Source organism: Melospiza melodia, chromosome 6 (genome assembly GCF_035770615.1).
Source record: "Melospiza melodia melodia isolate bMelMel2 chromosome 6, bMelMel2.pri, whole genome shotgun sequence".
NCBI lineage: Eukaryota > Metazoa > Chordata > Aves > Passeriformes > Passerellidae > Melospiza > Melospiza melodia.
Window position 1 is genome coordinate 68583631 of NC_086199.1, and position 21548 is coordinate 68605178.

At 48.0% G+C, this 21548-nt stretch overlaps 1 protein-coding gene across 2 annotated transcripts in view; it reads left to right on the forward strand.

Annotated features, from left to right (window-relative positions):
- The first annotated feature begins 3785 nt into the window (after positions 1 to 3785).
- Positions 3786 to 21548, forward strand: part of CD82 (CD82 molecule) — a 38163-nt gene continuing 20400 nt past the window's right edge. The window contains exon 1 of one of the 2 annotated variants that reach the window (XM_063158836.1): positions 3786 to 3870. The gene's annotated coding sequence lies outside the window, so the exon portion shown is untranslated. Of the gene's footprint in view, positions 3871 to 15321; positions 15464 to 21548 lie in introns of those variants that run through there. The other variant, XM_063158838.1, reaches the window with a different exon arrangement.

The following is a 21548-nucleotide window of genomic DNA, read 5'->3' on the forward strand; positions in this document are numbered from 1 at the left end:
TTTGAAGTCTCTTCTCCTTGTCAAAGCAACCTTGAAAGAACTTTTTTTTTTTTTTTTAAGTTAGGCAGTTTGTACTGATTATTACAGTCCTTGTCATGATATCACCTGGGCCACTCAATGTTTTGGCCCTATCAGGAAAGAAATCCTTCCTCTCTTAGAGTCACAGTAATGCGAGGCCAATTCAAAGACTTTTTAAGGGAAATAGATATGCAAACACTAGAAATCCACGTGTCTTCCTGTTTCTCTGTTCCCCCCAATGCCAAAGACTAATTTCCTCCTTCTGGTGTATGTGGTACAGCACAGCAATCTGTGCCAGCTGCAACTCAAACCCCTTATTCTCAGAGATCCTCTGAGAGTAAAGAAAAGAAGTTTGGTACCTTCCACTCTTCAGCCTGCAGTCAAACAACCCTGAGACCTTTCATCCCAGCTTCAGAGAGATATGAAGAGCTGCCTATACATAAAATTGTGGCAAGTTTCTTGCTTGCATCCAGCTGCTCCAGGATGGCCCCTACCCAGCCAGACATGGGTCTACTACAGAGAATGAGGGGCTGTAGCTCCCTCCATCATTAGCAGCCACCCATAATTAGCAGCCATCCATGCCATATTTGTGTTTTTCATTGCAAAGCAATGGGGACTGTGCAGCTTCTCACAACCCTGGGCAAGGCTGCGAGCAGCCAGAAAAGCACAGCCAGCCAGCTCCCTGCAGAGCATTAGTATTCCCTTGTGCCTGAGGAAACAGACCTTGTGTACAAATGAATCAGAACCTGTATGAAGCTGCATCCCAGGGACTTGGACTCCTGTGCAGACTTCCCTTGTTTACCCACAGAATAGGCCATGACTTGATTTGGTACAGAGATTAATTCCTCCTAAAAAGAAAGTATTCATTTGACAGGGAATGGTTGTTGTGTTTGAAATGAAGATGGCCCAAGGCAAAAACAGATTGCTTGGCTCAATGACCCATTGGCTGGTCTCTGGCTGCCTTTGAAATGGTATTCAGTTTTCAGCCCTACATGCCACATAATGGTGGGTTTCTCCAGCCTGGGTGTTTTCTTACAAGCACTTTTGTCTAATCACTAGCTGAGAATCCAGCCTGATGTGTACATTGTAAAAGATGCTGTTTATACTTGGGCTTTTAGTCTGCCATCTGTGCACAGCTTAGCTACAACATCGCAGTAGATCTGTTTCTCCTCTGCTGCCAAGTCCCTGTTGCAAGCCTTCTCAAGAGCATGATTCACGTCAGACTTTCTAATAAAATTCAGGCACTTTGGAAGCTCTTTTTTAAAACCTATTCCCTTCTCTCAGCAAATGCAGTGGTACAGACTTAATGCTTTTTCTGGACTCACTGGTTCATATCCAAGTGGCACTCGAGCATAACCAGTTAGGCATGCAGTCACTGATGCATATGTACTCCCACACTGCCCTTGCTAACATGGATCCTGCCCTCAAAGCCTCTGACACAAATGAATTCAGGCACAGAGCTGCTGGCACAATCCATCTGCACTGCACCTTTAATCACTTTTTGTTTTCAACCTATTTTCTTTAAGAAACAGCCTTTGCACTAATCCTCAGGGGAAATATTTTGAGCCGAGGCTTCCTTCCTCAAAGTAGGACAATTTTTGTAAGAATCAGAAACAAGCTACATGCTCAGTACCTGTAGGTTTGGATAATCTGTTGGCACAGAGATGAGGAAGACTAAATATAAGAACAGGCAGATGCTATTTCACCTGCCCCACCGAGCCTTGTGTCTTTATAGGTAAGCATTCTGGCTTACAGGGTACAGGCATAAGCCTGACCAGAAGTTTGAATTAAAGACAAAGACTATTACAGACAGGGAAGAGGTAAAGAAAAAGTACTCAATATTTTGTTTGAGAATAGAAGTGTTTTTAATGAAGCTTAATTCTGCTTGAAAAGAGATACTGGAGTGCTGCTGATTTCCAGAAAGACACAATCCCCAAGACTGGTTGTAAATGAGTTTTCAGATATCGCCCCACATAATTCTCAAGCATAATTTGTCTCTTAGACACTAACAACCAGCCTTACAAATTTTTTTTTGTATGAGGAAGGAGTCTGAGCAAAATCAGACAGCTTGCAGGCCATGGATAGCCTGGTATTCTGTGAGCAGCTGCAGAAATAGGGGTGGTGAGACCACACCCACAAAAACCCCTTTGCAGAGCGAGTAATTTCACTTCCACCTTAATGTCCCTCTTCTTCCTCAGCACCTGCACTTCCTCCCCTCTCCCCAGCCGAGCCCTCATGCCAGCTGACGAGCCTGCAGCTACCTGCTGGTGGCACAGAGGAGGACGTGGAGCCCAGGGTGCTGCTGCACACAATGTGTGTGGTACTCAGCAAGTGTCACCTGCTCTCCAGGTGCAGCCTCCTCCCACGGCCCCTCCTGCCTCACGCCATCCATGCGTGAAGGAGGACTTGTTATGTGGCCTGGCCCTGCCCAGTACGTGGCCACATGCTTATCCTGACAGAAAATATGTCCACAGGATAAAATACAGGCTAGTGGGAAGGCTGCGGAGTGCCACTGCTGAAAAAGGGAAGAAGGATGAGTTTAATCTTGGTACCAGAGGAGCTGCAGGGAAAGGTTTGGGCTCGATGGGGCGGACCTTTTAAATTATTTTCTTCAAAGCCTGGTGGCATAGTAAGGGATCAGCCTTCAGACATAGAAAGAGGCCCAAGAGGCATCTTGTTAGGAGAGAGTAAGGTGGCCATGGGACACCTGTCTCAGCACAAAAGCCAAACTGGCTTTTGCTGCCCCAGGAATGGGGACTGAGACTTTGAGCTGCACGAGTTGGCTGGTCCTCCTCCTGCTGTCTGCCAGGACAGCAGAATACATGAAGGTGAAGAATGTTGCTCCTCAGAATGGTGAGGGACCTCCTGATCTTCCTTCATGTTAGGATTGGCTTGATGGGTTTGGTTTCAGCATCTGTGAAATGAGGATTTACAGAAAATCACGTTGATACTGTTAGACTGCCTTATCACTTTTATTTTTATTTGTGTTCTCCCAGTAGAGAAGAGGCAGGATCCCATTGGGCTAATTATGCCACGTGCCAAGAACAAAGAGCTGGTGATTTGAGCTTGCTGCCTGTTGCGCAGAGCGGATACACTACACAAAACAGAGAAGCCCATGGAAACAATGCAGTGGCACTGGTCAGCAGAGCAAACAGCAGCCACAGCATGCGAACGCCACACCATCTTCACACTGCTGGAGGCACTGGGGCAAACAAGAGCTTAACGGGGTTTGGAGGGGGAACAATGTGCAGCCCGGGGTGATGTTTACAGGATTCACTGGGGCAGCGAAATAGCCCACTGGAAAAATCTTTCGGTGGGTCATCAGGCTTGCTTTCACTGGGCAGGGAGTCACAGCGTGCGTCTCGCAGCACCAGACAAGCTGCGAGCGGCCTCAGAGGGCTTTAAGGGGTGTTTGTGCGTGCGCTTGTTGCACCTACCTGGCGGGCCAGGCAGGGGGCTCGCGGGAGGAGACGGCTCACGGCAAGTGCAGCGAGCAGGGCAAAGGGCCCAGCGCTGCCCGGCCACCTGCCCCAGGGAGCGGGCTGCCTTGGGCTCGGTGGGAGAGGAGGAGGCAGCGGCCGAGGCCTCACAGGTGGGCAGTGGGAAACTCGAGGCTCGGTGCGAGGAGCGAGCAGCACAGGCTCGGAGCGGGCACTGCCGGGCGCTGCAAGAGCCCACAGGCGCGGGCACGGCGGGCCCGGCCGAGGCGCCGGCTTGCGCACGGCCGGGGCCGGGCAGAGTCCGCCCCGGGGCCGGCTCAGCGCAGCCGCCGGCTCCGCCCCGGGGGCCACATCGGCGGAGGGGGGAGCGCTCTGCCGAGCTTAGCCGTGCCCAGCCCGCCGAGCGGAGCAGGTAGGCGCGCTGCGGCCCCCGCCCCAGAGCGGCCGGGGAGCGGGGCGGCACGGGCAGCGGGGTGCGGGCCGGGACGGCGCAGACCGGGACTCCCTCCACGGCGCCCGGACACCCCGCTCCACTCGACCCGGGGGTCTCGGTGTGGCGGGACGGGGCCGTGCCCGGCGGGGACTTCCCGGGGGTGTTCTGCGGGCCTTTCTGGTGGCCGGGGCGGGAGCCCCCGCTGCGGTTCGCAGCCCCGCGGGGCCGGCAGCCCCGGGCACCCCCGCGCCCCTCCGGCGGGGCTGCGAGCGGGCCGGGGGAGCCGCTCGGGGCGCCAGTCCCCGCTGCTGGGCGCCCCCAGCGCGCCCCTCCACGCTCGAGAGGGGGCTGAGCTGCGATCTCCTGGCGGAGCCGCTGTGCGACTGAGACCGCGCCAGGTGCAGCGGACACGGTGCCCGCAGGAGCGGGTCCGGCTGGCCCGGCGGGCTGCTGCTGTGCGGGGATATCGGCCGAGAGCCTCTGCTGCCTGCCGATGAGACTGGGCATACAGCTGGCTTCAGTCGGCTCTGTCTTGATTGATTTCCAAGATGTGGATTACATGCTTCCGTAGCGATCTTACCCTATTACGACTACAGAAATCTGGTGCTGGCTCAGCCTGCTGTGTCCCTTTTTCCTTCCTTCCTTCCTTCCTTCCTTTTTAAGATCCCTGTGAGCAATTCAGAGTAGCGCTTGCAGTTCAACAGCTGGATAGATGCTTTAAATGCGAATTGTATTTGCAATGTGACTGGTAACAAATCTGTTGATAAGGGAATAGCGGCTTGTTGCTCTCCAGGCATGCTGATTCTGCCCCAGAGCATTAAAGCTCTGCTGTGAATGCTTTCATATAAAATGGGGTGTTTGGTACAAAAAAACCCAAGAAATCAAGAACCCAAACCCAACCATCCTGGGTTCTAAATATTGGATTCAGTGAACTGTAAAGCTGCTTTAGGATAAAGTGTTTCTATGTATTGGACAAGCTCTGGTATATTGTGTATAAGACGAGAGCGTGAAACTTACTAGCTGTGCAAGGGAGGGACAGTGTGCTATTGCAGTGCTCCCAGAGGCAGTGGCTGGGGAGAAGAGCTGCTCTTGGAGATGTTTGAGCTGCTGTGTAGGGTGGGGGTTCACAGGGATGTAACATCCCACCACTTGAGAGGCCTCTGGTTGTTAGCTTCTGACAACACCCGTGTGCTTCTGTGCAAGTGAGGGTGAACAGCTGGAGAGTGCTGTCTTGAAATCTGCCATCAGTGATACTTCCCCTCCATGGGTTTTTTGGTTTTTTTTTACTTTCTCGGACATCTTGGGCTTAAGAAAAATCCCCTTCAAGGCCTGAGATGTGAGCCTGCTGGTGTGAAGCTTGCTCACTGCATAGGAACTGTCAAGCAGAACACTGTGGTTAGAATAATTTTGGTGGACCACAAGGTCGAAGTGTAGAAACACTGCTCTGAAAATCTAGATGGAAGTGTTTAGTGGGAGGAGTATTCTCAGTAGTGTGCTGCTGTATGCTGATGTCAAGCATATGATAAACTGTAAAAATGACAAATTACTCTGCTCTTACTAAATACTTCATGAGCACTAAGTGGGAAGAAAGTGTTAATGAGGCAGAAGGGCACTGGGTGGTACAGTGAGTGACCTGTTCTGCAGTGTCACTGCAATGGCATCAGAAGACCTGCCAGTGTTCCATAGCAGAACCTCTTGCAACAGTGAGGTGGTTTCTAAAATTTACGTTTATTTTTGGTCCTTTGGTGGGAGCAGAACTCCTAGAACTGCAGTTGCGCTTCTTTACAAAAAAAATAAAATCCTTGGATGTTTGCTTATGCTGGGCAGCCCACACAGGTGAAAGGAACCTTTGCCAACTGCTCTGCAAGCCTGTATGTGGATTTGGAGTGGCTCAGAGGAGTGAGTAGCCTCACCTCACTCATAACATTGTGTCACTTAGCACCCCTTTTAGAGAAGGATCTTGCTGCCCGAATATCTTTGCTTGGGGTAGCCTCTTTGGACCCAAACCCTTCTTTGGCTGCATTTCTCCATCCTTGTCAGGAGCGCTGGGGGCCACTGAGATGACATTCTCATCCCTGTGCTGCAGGGCCGGGTGAAGTCTTGCAGTGTTTGTTCAGCTTCCTACCTGTGTGTGACAGAAATAGAGCAAGACGCAAGCTGAGTGCCTGGAGAGAGCCCTCCCTGTGGGCAATCTCTGTCCTGCTGCATGGAAGCTCCTCCCTTAAGAGGATTTAGCAGCCTTAATGATGTGGCTCATCTGGACTCTCTTCATTACTGTTATTGTCTCTATTTTAGTTCTCGGGTGACAGGCAGGTGTAGTGTGACCTACAACTGTAAGCTGGTGCAGGAAATGCTCTAACGAGGCCTTCCCACCGCTCCATGGAGGTTTTCTTGTCCCTGCTGCTCAAACTGCTCTGCTTCAAGCTCTTTGAAGTGCAAGGGGTGGTTTTGCATGAAATTTCCTATCTGACTGTGTAACCAAGGATAGGTTTTACCACTCTTCTCTCACTCTGTGTCCTGGTCTCATAGCTGTAGGGCAGTAAGGGTCTATTCAGGACTGCAGGTGTTCATCCAGTAGATGTTTAAGTCAGAGGGATGCAGGTGGGAGTTTTGAGACCTCTGGTAGCCACAGGCCCCAGGGCACTTTTCAAACCATGGCTGTGGTTCTTGGTGCCTGCTGGCATTGCTGCATCAGGAGGCACACAGCACAGGCAAAAGCATTGCCACAAAGACCTTTGGGCACTGATGGGATAGGGTCTGTTATGGGAATGCCAGGGGGTTTGGATCATGCTGTATGAAGCAATATTACTGCTCCACTTTAATGGTGCCTGTGGCATGGCAGCCACCTTTTTCCTGGGCTGGTTTCCCTTGGCCAGTGAGTGGGAAGTGCTAGAGGGGGTGGGTTCTGTCAGGGCTCAGGCTCTGTTTGAGTAGCTTGGAAGGCTGGAGGAGGTAGCAGTTATTTCCAGTGGGCCTGTGTAACAAGGGGTGATCGGAGCCACAGCCTTCTTGCACTTATTCCTCAGTTTCCATTGTGGAAAAACTTACGTGCACCAAAGCTAACTTATTACTGCCAAGAATTATGGCACTCGCCCTAGAGTGCCTTAACTTCACCTCTCTAAAATAGGAGCATGACATCTTTATCCCCTTCTTCTCTCCCCCTGCCTTCATTTGTCTCTGCACATGGATCATGCCATCCAGAGTCCTGGAGTCCTTTTGTGCAGCAGAGGGGTAGCTGGGCCCTGTAGCCTACCCACCACCAAGTGCTTGTCAGCTTTAATGGACAAAGAAATAAACTGTGTCCTTGCACTAATGCATCTGTTGGAGGAATGTGGGATTGGAGCTTTCTACAGGCTACTGATTAATGACAGACGTGTGAAGGGATGGCTGAGTGAGCCACCTTTCTTTTAGAACTAATGAGATGCAATCATTACCTAACCACCTCTGTTTCTTTTTGGCTCTTCTGTATTCTTAGAGGGAATGAAATGGAGGAAAGGCTAAAAATTACAGGCTGTCTTGGCATGGTGAAAGGAATAATACAAGGAGGCACGGTCAGCGCCAGCAGTTCCTTGACGGCTGGTTGGCTGTGGCACAGCCTGTTTGCTGAAAGCTCTCTGGGCTATCAGGGCCTGGAAACACTGAAGCAGTTAATGGCTGACTTCAGTCTAGATGGGGTGATAAGTGAAGCAAAGGAACTGTGTAGTGGAGATTGCTTAAATCACTTCTTGTGTGCACTCTCAGATTCAGAGCTAGCTAATTTTCTGGAAGAAGGATGAGGCATTACTGTGAGCAGCTCTGCAGAAGGGACTGTCTGGCTGCCCAGAGGAGAAAAAGGGAATAAAACAGTAGCCTGTGGGGATGGGAACAGGGATTGGAGACTGCCAGCTCTGAACCCAACCATGTGTCTTTTTGAATACGGGGAAGCTGGGTGGTTTCTGGCTCATCCAAAGTAAATACAGGAGAGAAAAGGAAGGAGACTAAGCTGGGGACAGGCTTTGTCCTGTGGGAAGAGGTGCGTGCACAGGCTGTCTGGCTGACTGCTCTAGTTATTTGTCTCCTTGGTGGAGCTTCAGAACTGGGACACCACCATTTAAAAGCAAGTCAAACCAAAGTCCAGTGCATGTACTTAATATCTGAAAGTTGCTGGTGTGATAAGTGCCCTGACTGTCTTTAAGGAGCTCAGGAGCTGAGAAGGACCAGAGGAAGAACCTTGCACAAAAGGCGAAGTACTGGTGGAATTTGTTCAGGATGCTGCTGGGCTGCTGATTTTAGTTGCTTTGCAGCACAGCCTTGAGGCAGGTGCATCATGAAAGCGCTTTACCCTTTACTACACAATTGTTACTGAGCTGTAAGCAGATTGCTGATCTCTTCCAGTATGATGATAATCCCATGGCCATGTGTACTGGAGAAATGCTGATCTGGGACGAACCCTATACATTAGGATATCCAGCAGCCTGAAGATTTGAAGTTATATAATGGGGAGTTCCCTTTGTAGGCAAAGCAAATCTTCTTCAGTCTCTCATATGCAAGCAAAAGAACGGATGAGCTGTCAGAGCTGCAGCCATGCACCTTGAGCTAAGCTGGTCTGCCCACAGCTGGAGTTGGGAACTGCCCTTGGTCCCTCCTGTTCCCAGTGTCAAGAAGGTAGTTTGGGAAAGGAGAGGAATTATCTCAGAGGGGTTTGCACAGCAGGGACTGAACATGCTGTAAAGTAGCTATACCTATAGGGAACGAAGGAGGCTGTTTCCCAGAGTTGTTCTGGAAAAGGGGTTACAGTCACTGGATCTAAACATATTCTTCTCCAGCACCTTGCTTGGGTCACTGCCTCTGTGATCCATGAGGTTTCTGTGCCCTTGCCAGGAGGGTTCAAGGGACTACAGAGGAATGTGATGCCCTTAGCTCCTGCCTCTACAGGAGAGCTTCATGCAGCACCTTGTCTCTCTAGTTCTAAAAGTAAGCTGCTCCAGGATGCTGGTTTTTCTTGGGCTGGTACACCAGACTGGCACAGGTTTGAGCGACCTGGCTCTGGGGTTTCGTGCATTGGGTTGCTGTGGGGCCACGCCTTAAGCTGTATTGGTGCTGGGCTTCTGGAACAGCATGCAGGGCAGGTGTGGAAGGGGCATTTTTGGCTCTTGACCAGGACTTCAAGGGCTGCTGCTGTCATCCCATAATATAAGAATATGCAAATCCTTAATGCCCGGAGCTGGTATGTCTCCTGTGATAGATGGTAAGCAGTTTTGTTGGGAATCAATTGCAGAGTCTAAATTAAATAGATTATGTGTACTAGCTTAGTCTAGTTAGACCTTTCCAGGGAGGCTTCTATACCTTTTGTGGCATTTCAGTTTGTAAGTGTTCTAGTAACAGAGGAAAAAATATTTGTGTTGGGAGTGTCTTATTCCCTTACTATATGATTTTTTTCTGATTTCTTTTTGGTCATGCAAATGGCTTACTTAGTATTACTTCGAATGTGTGTGGAAAGAAATTGAAAAGAAGTTCTTTATTCAGTGGTGAGAGTGTCAAGGGGTTTTTTGGACTTTAGTCCCCAGAGTTATGGCTGCTTTTGAAAGTTGCTATGCAGACTACTCTGCTCCTCTCCTCTCTGCTTGTAATAAATTAATTTGTAGGGTACTCTTTGCATAAAAAGGTGCTGTTCTTTGTGGTGTGGTAACAGGACACTGTCTCTAGGGCTGCATTGGTTCCTGAGGCTTCTTTCATGTGGTGCTGTGGCACAAAGTGTCCTCTTGCCTGCTGTGGAAGTGGATTGAAGTTGCTGGTAATGAGTCAGTCTTGAGTGGCTTTGCTGGAATGTCCTCAGCTTCCCAGTGTGCTTCCTCGGCCTCTTGGTTCCCTCACTCCCTTTATTGTGTCTTGGAGCTAGGCACCCTGTAAGACACAGAAGCAGAGCAGGACTCAGATTAAGGAGACAGAGTGCTGACCTGCAGGTTAGCAAGGCTGTTTGCCCTTGCTGCTGCCTTGTGTTTTGCACTGACCAAACAGATATGGGAGCTATTCTGCAGCATCTGTGCTGCATGGTTGAAGAAACTGGGGCTTAAAAGGCAGACAGGAATTCTAATTATGCTCATCTCTGAAGTCTTTCAGGGGAGGCAGGACCAGATAAAACTCCAGTTGCCTAAATGTACTTTCCCAACAGTCTGAGAAGCTGCTGGACTCTTCTTTGCATTCAGGTCCCTTTCTGATTCCAGCTTGCAGCTATGCACGTGGAATAGCTAAAGAGCTCTCTGAGCTGTGCAGTGAATCTGCCTATTCCCCGAGGAAGCTCTTTTAATTAGAGAGGACTTCTGCTCAGCAGCTGCTGTGGAACAGTGCTAGGCCACAGCTGTGTGGAGAAGCCCTGGTGAGCCCTGTGAAACAAGGCAAAGGCACAGCCCTTCCCTGGTTCTCATGGGTCTGCTGCATTTCTCTGACTGCACAGGAGTGGGGGGAGAGGCTTCAGGAGCAGGAGGAGTTCCTGCAGGCTCGTGGTGTGGGGGAGTGGAGCCCTGTGTGATAGATCAGCCCTGCTGGTGAGCCCCAGTCCCTCCCTCCAGGTGGGCCTTGGATCCTCCAAGGGTGAGAACACCTCGTGCAAGGGCAGCTGTAATTGGGGTGATCCTGAGGGCTTGGTGATGCCCATAGCTGCTGGTGCTTCTCCTGCCTGATGTGAGAGGACCTGAAATGTCAGAGTTTCCTCTTGCCCTTTCTCGCTGGGGGAGGTGTTCTGACTCAGGGCTTCCCGGAATGAAACTGAGGTGACAAAAAGGCAGTTGCCAAAACTTCTTGGGAATTTTTTAATGTCAAAAACTGCATCAAACTGGCTGCTGCCTTGGCAGAAGAGACTACTTCAAGGAAGGGCTATTTTGAGGAATGGCAAGCTGCTTTAATTCCCAAATCCAAGACCTCAAAGGCTTCTTTGATTTGGTGCTGCAGTCCTGCTGGTGGCCTCAGAGCCTGAGTGTTTTTGCATTCATTACCAGTCCATCGTGTAGCAGCTTTGAAGGCTGTTGTGGCAGTGATTTAGACTTGATCCTGTAGTAAAACACTAGGTTCCTTCTTTGTGTAGCTTCAGGCAGATAGGAAACCTCTTCCTATCCCAGCCACCAGCAAGACCCACCGGTGTGTCTACAAGTAGGTGGCCATGCACTGGTGCTACCCCTTGGGAACCCAACAGTTGCTCCTTGTTTGCCCAGAAGAGAGGCAACCTTTGCCACAGGGTGTTTGCTGTCAGGGAGAGCAGCCTGTGCAGCCATGTGTGAGCTGAGGCAGCTCAGCAGCTGTGTGGTGCTGTCTGATGGTTATTCCATAGGTTATTCCTGTGCCCAGGATCTCAGCCCTGGTGCCCTGTGATGGGTGGCAGGAGGAGCAGGCAATGGGGCTTTGCTGGGCTGGGTTTCAAGCTGCTGCAGTAGCAAGGGGTGGGTGTGTATGCTGGGGGCAGAGGGAGCCATGGGTGACAACCATAACCTGCCCAGGTAGCATGCATGAGACCTTTTGCTGTAGTTCTAGGGGATTGGTGAGTTTGGCTTGATTAAAAATTGTAGAGCTGATGTGAAATAAAACCAGGTGGGTTGTGAGGGGAAAGACAACAATACAGTGGGACAGAGGCAAGCAAGAAGAAATTGTGTCTGCAATCCTATTATGAAGTAGTCTTAGCCTCAGTCATGATTTATTGATTAAAGATGGAACAGTCTGCATTTTTTCCCCCTGAAATGGGAGCATTTATGTCTGCACTGAGGCTCATCGGATTATTTGTAAATTAGTTATTCTGAGTTCTTTCTTATTTTAAAGTAAATACCTCTGAACTACTCTTTTCCATCTTATTCTTCTAGCATTCCTCCACCAAATAGTCTTTGGAAATATTTATGCTCTAAATATAGAAAAGGAGACCTTTTCAGGAAAGAAAAGGCCACCCAGGTTCTCTTGGTTCAGGTTCAGCTGAACCCGTTTTCCAGACCACTGTGCATAGGTCTGCAGACTCCAAGGAGGCCCCTCTTTTTCCCAAAACAGACCCAGCTTTTCAAAGTCTTGCTGTCTTTTTTAACTGCCAAATTCCTAGGGAACCTATCCCATATGTCTGTGCTTCTTGGCTTGAAACGGTTCTGTCCAGAACCTACATATGTAGTGCTTAGAAGGATTGATTGATTATTTTCTTGTTTTGGGGTGGTGTTGGAGGAGTGATCTTAACTGCAGGTGGCAGGTCTGTCACTAATCAGTGTTTTTGTATTGCTCCAGTTAATTCTGCTGGGATTACCTGCATGGTAATGTAACAATCGTCAGGGTAGCAAAATCGCTCTGTGTGTTGTAGCCTGCCTTGGAATTCAGGACCATCTTCAAAGAAGGGCAACCAAAAGTTTTTGGTTATGTCCTCCAGCTGGCTAAGTGTTTTCTAGAGGACCCCTTTGCTTTCCAGCCTTGTCTTGCTGAGATTTCGTATTGTGGCATTTCACTTCCTAAAATGCTTAGACTGGGAACAAAGCAGCTTCGCTGCAGCTTCTGTAACAGCTCATGCTGTGTTATTCTTGCTCCTCACAGCGTTGCTCTTTACTGCTGTACAATGTTGCTTTCTTTTCCATTTTCTGTCTCCTGTCAGAAGAGCTTGGCATGAGGAGAGTGTTCTCTAAAGGTGAAAGGAAAAAGTGCTAGACAATGCTGCCGTACATCTGAGAGACTGTACAGCAGCCCCTGTTGGGACTGACTGTTTCAGAGCAAGGTTTGAAATAGCTTCTGTGTTGCATCCTCAGAGTGATCAGGCCAGCAAGGGGTTTGGCTATTGTGGCTAGGTACTGCCAGTTATAAATATGAAACTATTCATATTATTTACCATGATGTTGGAGAGGGAAAATGTGGTTGAGGTGAAAGTTTTTGAGTACCAGGAAGTGACTCAAAATATCTGTGATTTAAAGTCCTGCACTTTAGGGCTTTTCTTGTCCTCCTGCCCTCTGTGTGTCATCATTTTGGAAATGGGCTGCTTGAGACAGAGTCCCTTCCTCAGGAGCTTTTTATAGTTCCAGCTTTCTCTTTTCATTTGTACCCTTTAGTGGTGTCAAGTGGCATCTGTGGCATGAAACTCAGGATGTTGTGAAATGTTCATCCCCAGACTGTCTGTGACAATGCTCCCCATGTCAGCAGGGCAGACCACGCTCCAGCAGGGCACAAGGTTTCCTGTGACCCTGGGGTGATCTGGTGGAAGTACAGCTTCTTCTGGGGCAGAGGCTGGGTCAGGGAGTGACCTTGCGTGGCTGTGTCACTGCTGCCACACACAGTGGCAGCACACAGTGTGTGTGATTCTGTACCACTGAGGCTGGAGACCCCCAGGCTCAGCTGGCGCTGCCTGCTTGTAACAAATGGTGTGGCTGAGTTGCCTTCCTTGTCTTACCCAGTATGCGGATCTGGGAGAGATCACGGGGTCCTTTGTGTGAGAATCTAGCAGGAATCCTGTACTTCAGATTGCTGTGCTGTCAGCCTGCAGTGGGTGACGGTAGGGCACACCTTGCTGAAGAGGGGCAATTGTTACAGCTGCTGATCTGTGCTCTTCTGGTCTAGAATCCCAGGTAGCAGTGCCAATGTACTAGCAGGGGCACAGGAGTGGTTAAGTAGCTAAATATTAGCAAAATGTCTATTTGGCAAAACCAAAGAAAGTCTATTTGGCTGTTTCCAATAACAAGCCAAAAGATGTATCCCCTTGCAGCCTGAGGCACTTTCCTGTGACAGTAGGACTTCTTTTCACTTTCCAGTCATGATGGGTTTGCAGTACTCTTCCAGCTCTACTTAGTCTGTGGGCTAAGGGTTAAAGCCTCAGCTTCTTTAGATCAATGCCTTGCTACAGTAAAGAGTCTGATACAAAGCATGTGATATGATTAAAGTAGACTATTAGCCTGTCTCTTCTGTTGTTCAAGGAAGATTACTTAATTCTAAAGCTTCATAGTCATTTAGAATAACAAGCCAGAGGCCTCTTCTGTTTGCTCTGTGGTGAGTATTGGATTTTTGCTTTGTTTGTTGGTTTGGGGTTTTTTTCTGCCGCTTGAGAGCATGTGGAAGTACTCTAGGGAGAGAGTTCTCGGGGAGAATGCTTGTGGCAGAGGACACTTCCATTCTCCAGTGGGCTGTCAGCTGCAAGGGACTTCATTGCTCTGGTGAGTCAGAACAGTTTGGCAGGGTGTCTGAGCTCCTCCAGAGGTTTAATCTGAGAAGGACAAGGGAGTGCTCATTGCCCTGTGCCCTACTGAGTAGGCAATCTGTAGAACTCGGACTTAGAAGTGTCTGGCTTCAGCTATGAAATGAACTCCAGGACAACCTGCAGTTACTGGCAGTGGTGCTGGGTAAGCTCAGCTTCCTTCCTATGCCAGGTACTGGTGCCCAGGCTCTGCTCAGCCCATCCACCTGTCTGTGGAGGTGTAGGGTGTAGGCCCAATAAGCAGAGGGCAGGTAGAGAGAGAAGTTGTTTGTTTAAGTGTTGTGCAAGTTGCTAAGCTGTGGAAAACTTCCTGCCCTTGAAGTAAGACTACTTTCCCTGCTAATTCCTGAAAAAAGGAGTAGGAAATCCTCATTTCCCAGGTCAAGCAGATGCTGTAACTTCTCAGAAACATGTTTGTCATAAGTGTGTTGAATCTAACCACCCACTAGTTACTTACCCTAGCATCTGAGAAAATGGAAGTAACTGAAAACCAGTTTGTTTGGAAGGGGAACTTTATTATAAAAGTCCTCGACCTTGACCTCTTGCATTTTATGGGGGGAGGAGGAAGCAGGAAAGATAAAAATCAGTTCTATTACCTGGCTCCTACCTAAGTCTCACAGTCTCTGTTGCTGTTGCATAAAATAGAAAAAAAGGCTTTCTTCCTGCCTGGATTGTGGTAGCTTTTGGGTGCCCTGGCAGAGTCTGAGGAAGGTGTCTTCAAGCCAAGTGGCATTGGGAGGGATAATAGTGTGCAACTCCTTGGAGATTTGTTGACCTCCAAGGCATTGCTTGCATGAGAAGGGAGATAGGGGAGCCTGTCCTGTGCATGGACTTTCACCTGGGATTTCCAGGCTGATGACTGGCACAGGGAAACACTGAAACATCCCTTGTGCTGCAGAACCATGCTGGGGAGAGGCTTATCAGGTAAGCACAAGCAGAATGCTTCTTGCCTGTGCCGGTCTCCCTGCTGCAGTTTGGAGTGCAGGTCCTGCTCACAGGTTTTGCTCCTTTGTGGGAAGGTGTGGGGCAGGCCAGAGCAGGGGGACTGCTTCTGACACACTGATGCCACTGACAGATGGCAGTGGGAGCTGGTGGGCACATCCATTTCAGAGGTTAGGTTTGCAGCCTGGCAGCTCCAAGTGCAGAAAACAAAGCTGAGCTGGTCTCGTTGTTGAAGCGATTAAAGAGCCAATGTAGTCAAGTGACAGAGTTGCCCAACCAGTTTTGTGAAAACTCTGCATTTTTACTGCGTTGTGTGCTGGCTTTTAGTCAGTGTGGGGACCTCTTTCTGGACCTGACCTGCAGAGCTTGTTGCACAACTAACATTCTAATACATGGTAATTAAAAAGAGAAAGTCCACTAAACTCTACTTTTGCCTATTTCTTCTGTCTGCTATTTTTGGTAAGTTGATTAATTTCTTCTACTTTTTTTTTTTTTTTTTTTTGTAGGGGGAGAGGAGAATCAAATGACTTCTGGGACAGTTTGTTGGGTTTGGGATTGGTTTTTTCCTCCCATTTTTGGCAGATTTCTATCTCTGGTCTTGATGTATGGAAAGTTTTGCTTAAGTCAGAGAAACACTGTCCTGCAAATACTGTCATGCTGTGCAAGCATGAGTGTGTAGGCTGAAAATAGCAAAGAACTTTCTCAATTTGCCAGTTGTAGGGACTGAAGACCTACTTAAATGTTGGCTTTCAGTCTGAAGTGTGAAGGCCAGATGTTCTCAAAACGTGTTGCCCTGCTTGTAAACATAGAGATAAAAACTGACGCTTCTAAAACCTCTGCTGCTCTTTGATACTGAACTGTGGGCTTGGTTTCTTTTTAAGGTTTATAAATGTCTGATCGCTTCCTGTCGAGGATCAGAAGTACATTTCTAAAATACGCATTTCCTTTTTACAAACTACATGCAAAGCAAAACATGCTTGCTGTGATAAAGCACATTGAAAAATCTGTGCCATCCTAGGAAGTCCTGCAGGTGCTTTCTAATCCAGGGTCTTGCTGGGGAATGCAGTTGCTAGTCAGATAATTCACACAACAGTGTATTAATTATAGAAGTCAGACAGAAATCTGCGTGTCTTACCAGGTGCACCAGGAGCAAGTCTACCTTTGCACTGTGAGCTGATAAGTTCCCTCAGAAACTATTTCTCAGGAATAGTTCTTTCCAGTGGTATTTCTGCAGTACCTTCTGCAGCTGTTGCCTTGTTCTAGTCTGCTCCCTTTGCCCCAGGAGTAGCAAATGCCGGGGGACCACACTCACGTTTGAGTCTCTGTCCTGCAGATGTCTTGCAGATGCTGTTAGGGTCTCTGTGCATGTCTGTGCTGGTAGTTCAAAATTTGTAGGTAATCGAGTGTGATGCTGCAGTTTGCAGGCTGATATAGCTATGCTGGTCTTTCTGTGCTTAGCCCTCAGACCATCTCCTCTACCATTGAAGATGACTACTTCAGAAGAAACTCTCTAGTAGTAGATGGAATAAGAGAGGATCTGGTTTGTTCTGTTTTCAAAATTTGTAATATGCAGAAATACTTTTCTATCTTGTACTGACACCTTCCTTCAAAAAGAAAGTGTATCCGTATCACTGAGATACACACATATAAATATATATATATATATATAGTATGTAATATATATGTGCCTTAATTTTTAGGATCCAGCTTCTCCCTCCATCCTTCCACTATAACTTGTGAAGAGATGCTATTTGGAAAATTTCCATGACAAACACAATCTTGTTTATGTTTTCAAGGTCAATACACAGCTGGTATTATCTCAGTGAAGCTTAAAGGAAAGTTCAGTGAATTCAGACTTGGGTCATTCATCAGCTCTGTGGTTATTTGCTTGCCAGAGACAAGATGTACCTCCCAGGTGTACTGAAAGTCTAAGGCCTTTGTATATTAATGTCAACAAGATGAACTCCTAAGGATATGCTTTGTACGTTAATGGGGCTGTAACTTGCAGTCCCTGCCCTGAGGGCAGTGATGTACCTGGTTAACAGGAGACATAGTAACTCTGTCATTGTTCATTAACTGGTACTGTTGTGTGAAGCTGTCCTGTCTCATCAGTCATGATCAGGAGACTTTCTGATTGCCAAATGTCTGTTCTGCATGTGCATGGGTAGAGAAGCAGCTGGGCTTTGCGGTGAAGGGTTCAGAATCCTGCAAAGAATGACCTCCTCAGCCCCACGGCTTTGTGAGCTGCCCCTCACCCAGTCTCTCCTGCGTGGGGATGTCTGCTTTGGAGCTGGGAAGTGGCCATTTAGTGAGCAACTAGTGTGCTGGCTTCTGTGGCTTCTGGATTGTAAAAAGTAACTGCACTGGCCGTCAAAATGGCCTCAGCCTCACGCAAATTGCTGTGCAGATAAACATCTTTATGGAACCAGCAGCATGCTGATCCCTTCCTGGGGACACCTGCTAGTTGGGCAGAGGGAGCCAGTTGTGCAGCCTGAGTACAGCAGTGGGAGTTCCATCTCCAGGATTTCTTGGTCGATCTGTCTGCAAATGAATCCAGCTAACTTTGGCCAGTGTTGTGGTGTGAGAAAGAAAAGACAGGGAGGTGAGACAGGATCAGGGACAGCTTTAGGTATTTTAAGTGTCCGGGCTTGTAATATCTTGAGGGAAATGACCTGTTGCAATGTGTAAGACAACCTAAGTGAGGAAAGTGGTGCTTGTTTGTTATGTCAAGAAGCACCTGCAATTCTTGAAATCAGGTGTGGCTGCTTTGGAGGTTCCTTCAGTGCATCAGCTGTACTTTCACTCAATGATCCCCCCTTCCACATCAGATACAAGATGTGAGAGAGGATCAGGAGCCTTAGGGTATGTTGCAGAACCTTAGTTCATAGTGCTGTCTGCTGCATCTCTGCCTCTGTCAAACTGGAAGTTTCTCCTTGAGCAGGCAGGAGGGATAGCAGATCTGAGCCATCATGCCAACCTTACAGGGCATTCGAGGTGTTTGTGGGGGCAATGGAAATAGCAGCTTGTCAAAGCCAAACCTGGTGCTGGTTTGACCCCATCCTAGCCTGGTAGAAGTTGGTAGTAGCGTGTCCTATAGGGTCTACCTTAGTTTTATGTCCCCTGGTGTTAGAGCCTGAGGGATGCTGGTGGGGAGCAACTGGTCAGAGTACACAGAAACAACCTGCAGCTTCTTTGTAACCAATCATTTCCTGTCCTTAAGCAATAGGATGTGGAGAAGAGGAGACTGCATCCTCAGGCTATGTAGATACAGTCAAATGTGAATGCTCTTTGCCTGAGCAGGAGTATTGGGACTGACTTTCAGAGCTCAGTGTGCTTGGGAACATGTGTGCTGTCCTTAAGGGTTTGCATGATCTTTGGGCTTTTTTGTAAATCTACTGAGACAGTGATTTACACAGCTGTTCTGCTCTGGTTTGTTTTGTGGTTCTTTTCTTTCATTGCTCTCATAAATGAGCCCCTTATTTGTGCTGTACAGTAACTTGGCAGCTGAGGTGTTTCAGCTGCCAGAGCTCATCAGGGAGAAACCTGTGGAGTGAGCATGAGGGTGGCTGCAGAGGAGGGCTGAGCCCTTCCCAGCAGAGCTGCATGGCCCAGGCATGTACAGAGCTAGCCTGGGCCAAATATCATTAACTTCACTGAGCACCAAGCATGCAGTGCTTGCTGGGTGAGGCAGTACAGGATCTAATTGGATAGAGCAGAACTGCAATTAAAAATTAACTTAGCCTCTCTGCCCCTTGACTGATGTGGTTATAATGTCTGCACATGAATTTTCCCTCTCCTGCCTCTGTGGCCAGTGCAGGTCAGGAGGCAAAGGCATTGAGCTCTGCCCATATCACCTGTCCTTCTCTGGGGTCACCTTTTACAGGAGGGGGACTGGGAGTTTCACAGGCTCCTGTGACAAAAATAAGTTAACCTCTATGCTGTGATAGGACTCCTCTGCAGTTGCTAACAAGGCAGGTCTCTGTCTGCATCTCCTCAGGCACACATGTCCTGGATTTTATGTTCCTACTCCACATGCAGGTCTTGCTGTCATTGCTGTTGCTGGGAGAATGATGGGCCTGAGACCTGGAGGTCACAAGGGGACAGGAAGTTATCCCCTGATGTCAGTGTAGCCTGTGAAGACTTGTTCCATTTCTTCCTGGTAGGAAACCCCTGAGTTCTGGATCAATTGATGCCTTCCTGGAATTAGTTCTCCCTTCAGGTCCTGGGCCTGAACACTGGGCTAAGAAACACCTGGATCAACTTCACAGCAGCTAACCAGGCTGTGTTGGCAACCAAGTTTTTGTGGCACTAGTGCCTCAAAGCAACACTGCAGAAGTAATCCTGCATATCTGTAGAAGATGGAGAATGAGAGGTTGGAAGAAATGCATTCTGCCAGCTGATGTTGTCTTATGAAATCCTCTACAGAGCTGGCGTCAGTCTGGTAATGACAGGGAAAAATTGCATGTGTATGTACAGGATTGTTGAAAAGAGTGGATGTTGCTGCTTGGAGATGAAAATTCAAATGGTTAAAGCAGTAGGAATGGAGAGGGAGAGGAAAAAACAAATAATTGTGGACAGTCAGTGGAATTTGAAAGCTGCAGACTTCATGTATTTAACCTTGCATGCATTGCTGCAAGACGTTAAAGCTCAAAACTTGACCAACTTCAGAAGGCAAACTTCAGCTTTTACTGCAGCACTAGCTATGGTGCTTAAGTTGGCTTTTCGGCACTGAGTGGCATTTGAATATGCCTGGTTGTGCTAACTCCAGGCTCATCTGCTTCAAACCTGCCTTGTCTGAAAATTTGTTGAGCTTCTGCTTCTACTGTATGACAGTGTTGGTCTCATGACTGTACAATTTCAGAAGATGGAGTTTTGAGGAGTTTCATTGATGTAGTGAACAAAAATAAGTTAATTTGCAAAGAATAGAAAACTGGAAAATCTGTAATATTTCAGTGAAGCTCTAAAGTATCTTAAAAGCTTGAAGCAAAACCTTAGATTCTTTTTCTCTTCTGACATGAAAACTGTACTTTGAATTACTTTATGGCTAGGGGCTACGAAAGAGATAGGTTGCCCTGTGGCAAGAAGAGAATGGTGGATAATGCTGTAATGCCACTGGGGTTGGATATTTGTTTTGGGGTTGTGTTTTTAATAAACATTGAAGTTGGTATGCCTTTAACAAATAGCTAGGAGTAGAAGAGCCCTGTTAAAAATATTGTATTCTAGTTACCTCAGGCATATCTTCTTTCCCAGTAAACTTGCTTTGCTGCTTAATTAGCTGAAATAACTTTTATAAAGATCTTAACAGCTTTGCAAATCTGTTTTCCTGAAAAATCAAAACAATGTGGGCAGAGTTTAAGTAGGCAGCATACAGCTTTTGGTGGTAGGAAACAAGTCAGTGAGTACTGGGACTTGCCCCTCCAGTTTGAAAATTAGAAGGATTGCACCTGGGATCAGATGTCTTAAGGTAAGAAGTCCAGTGCATTGTGCAGGAAGTTGTTAGCTAGCTTAGTTCTTGGCTAGGTTAAAGAAGAGAAAAACATATGTAATTCCCACAAGAGAAATTCATCATCACCTAGGGATCTGGCTGCCTTTGCATTCTGGTCAGACTCCAGGCTCTGGTTTGTGATCCTATTAAGAGGAGATGTGTTCATGGTGAAGGCAGGAAGCAAGCCAGCTGGATGGGAAAATTCACATCTTAGTTATCTTCTCCAAGTGCTGCCTTAGGTGTTGGTACCTTCCAGGACTAGTGGCCTGAGAGAACATTTCTCCTGCAGAGGAAAGGAGGCATTCTGCTAACAGAGAGCCTTCACTCACTTTTCCTAGGTTGGTAGTGATGCAGCTGTTGTTTAGTGCATCTGTGCTGGAACAGAACCAGCTCATGGTGATGGCTGCACCCAGGGGCCCTGAAAATGGCAATGCTGTGTGTTTGACATTTGGTGTACATATGGACCAGAAACTATTACAGGACTTTTCCATGGCTCATTTGAAGGACCTACTTTTGGGTACAACTGGCTTTATGGCCTCTGACCTGAGGAGTTAACTGAAGAAAAACTGACTGAGGTGTTGCTAACATGGCTGTGCAGTAAGAGCTCCTTAGGTGCAATGACTGCTATACAGACAAGATTTGAGACCAGCCTGCAGCACAGCTGGCTGACATTATATATCTCTTCTGCTTCCCATCTCAATAACATCACTGCTGTGCAGTGATGAGCTTAGCACAGTCTGTAGCTGTGGTATTCCTTGAAGTTAGAGCAGCAGCTTGAGCCACAGAGTTCAGACTAGTGCTCTCTCCTGGTAGCTGGAGGGTGACCATTGCTTGTTGGGAAGGCTGGCCAGTTACAACAAGGCCCACATACCAGTTTAGCTCCAGGGTTAACCTAAATATTTAATAGGATTAAGCAAAAGCCTTTGATTGGAACAAAAGAACAAACTGGGCTCTGGTGATCCTTGGTACACTGAGGCTGACAGCAGAGAACCTTGCTGACCTTGCTCTCTCTTGGGGCTGTTCCTTCCCAGGCCAGGCTGGTCACACCAGCCTGTTACT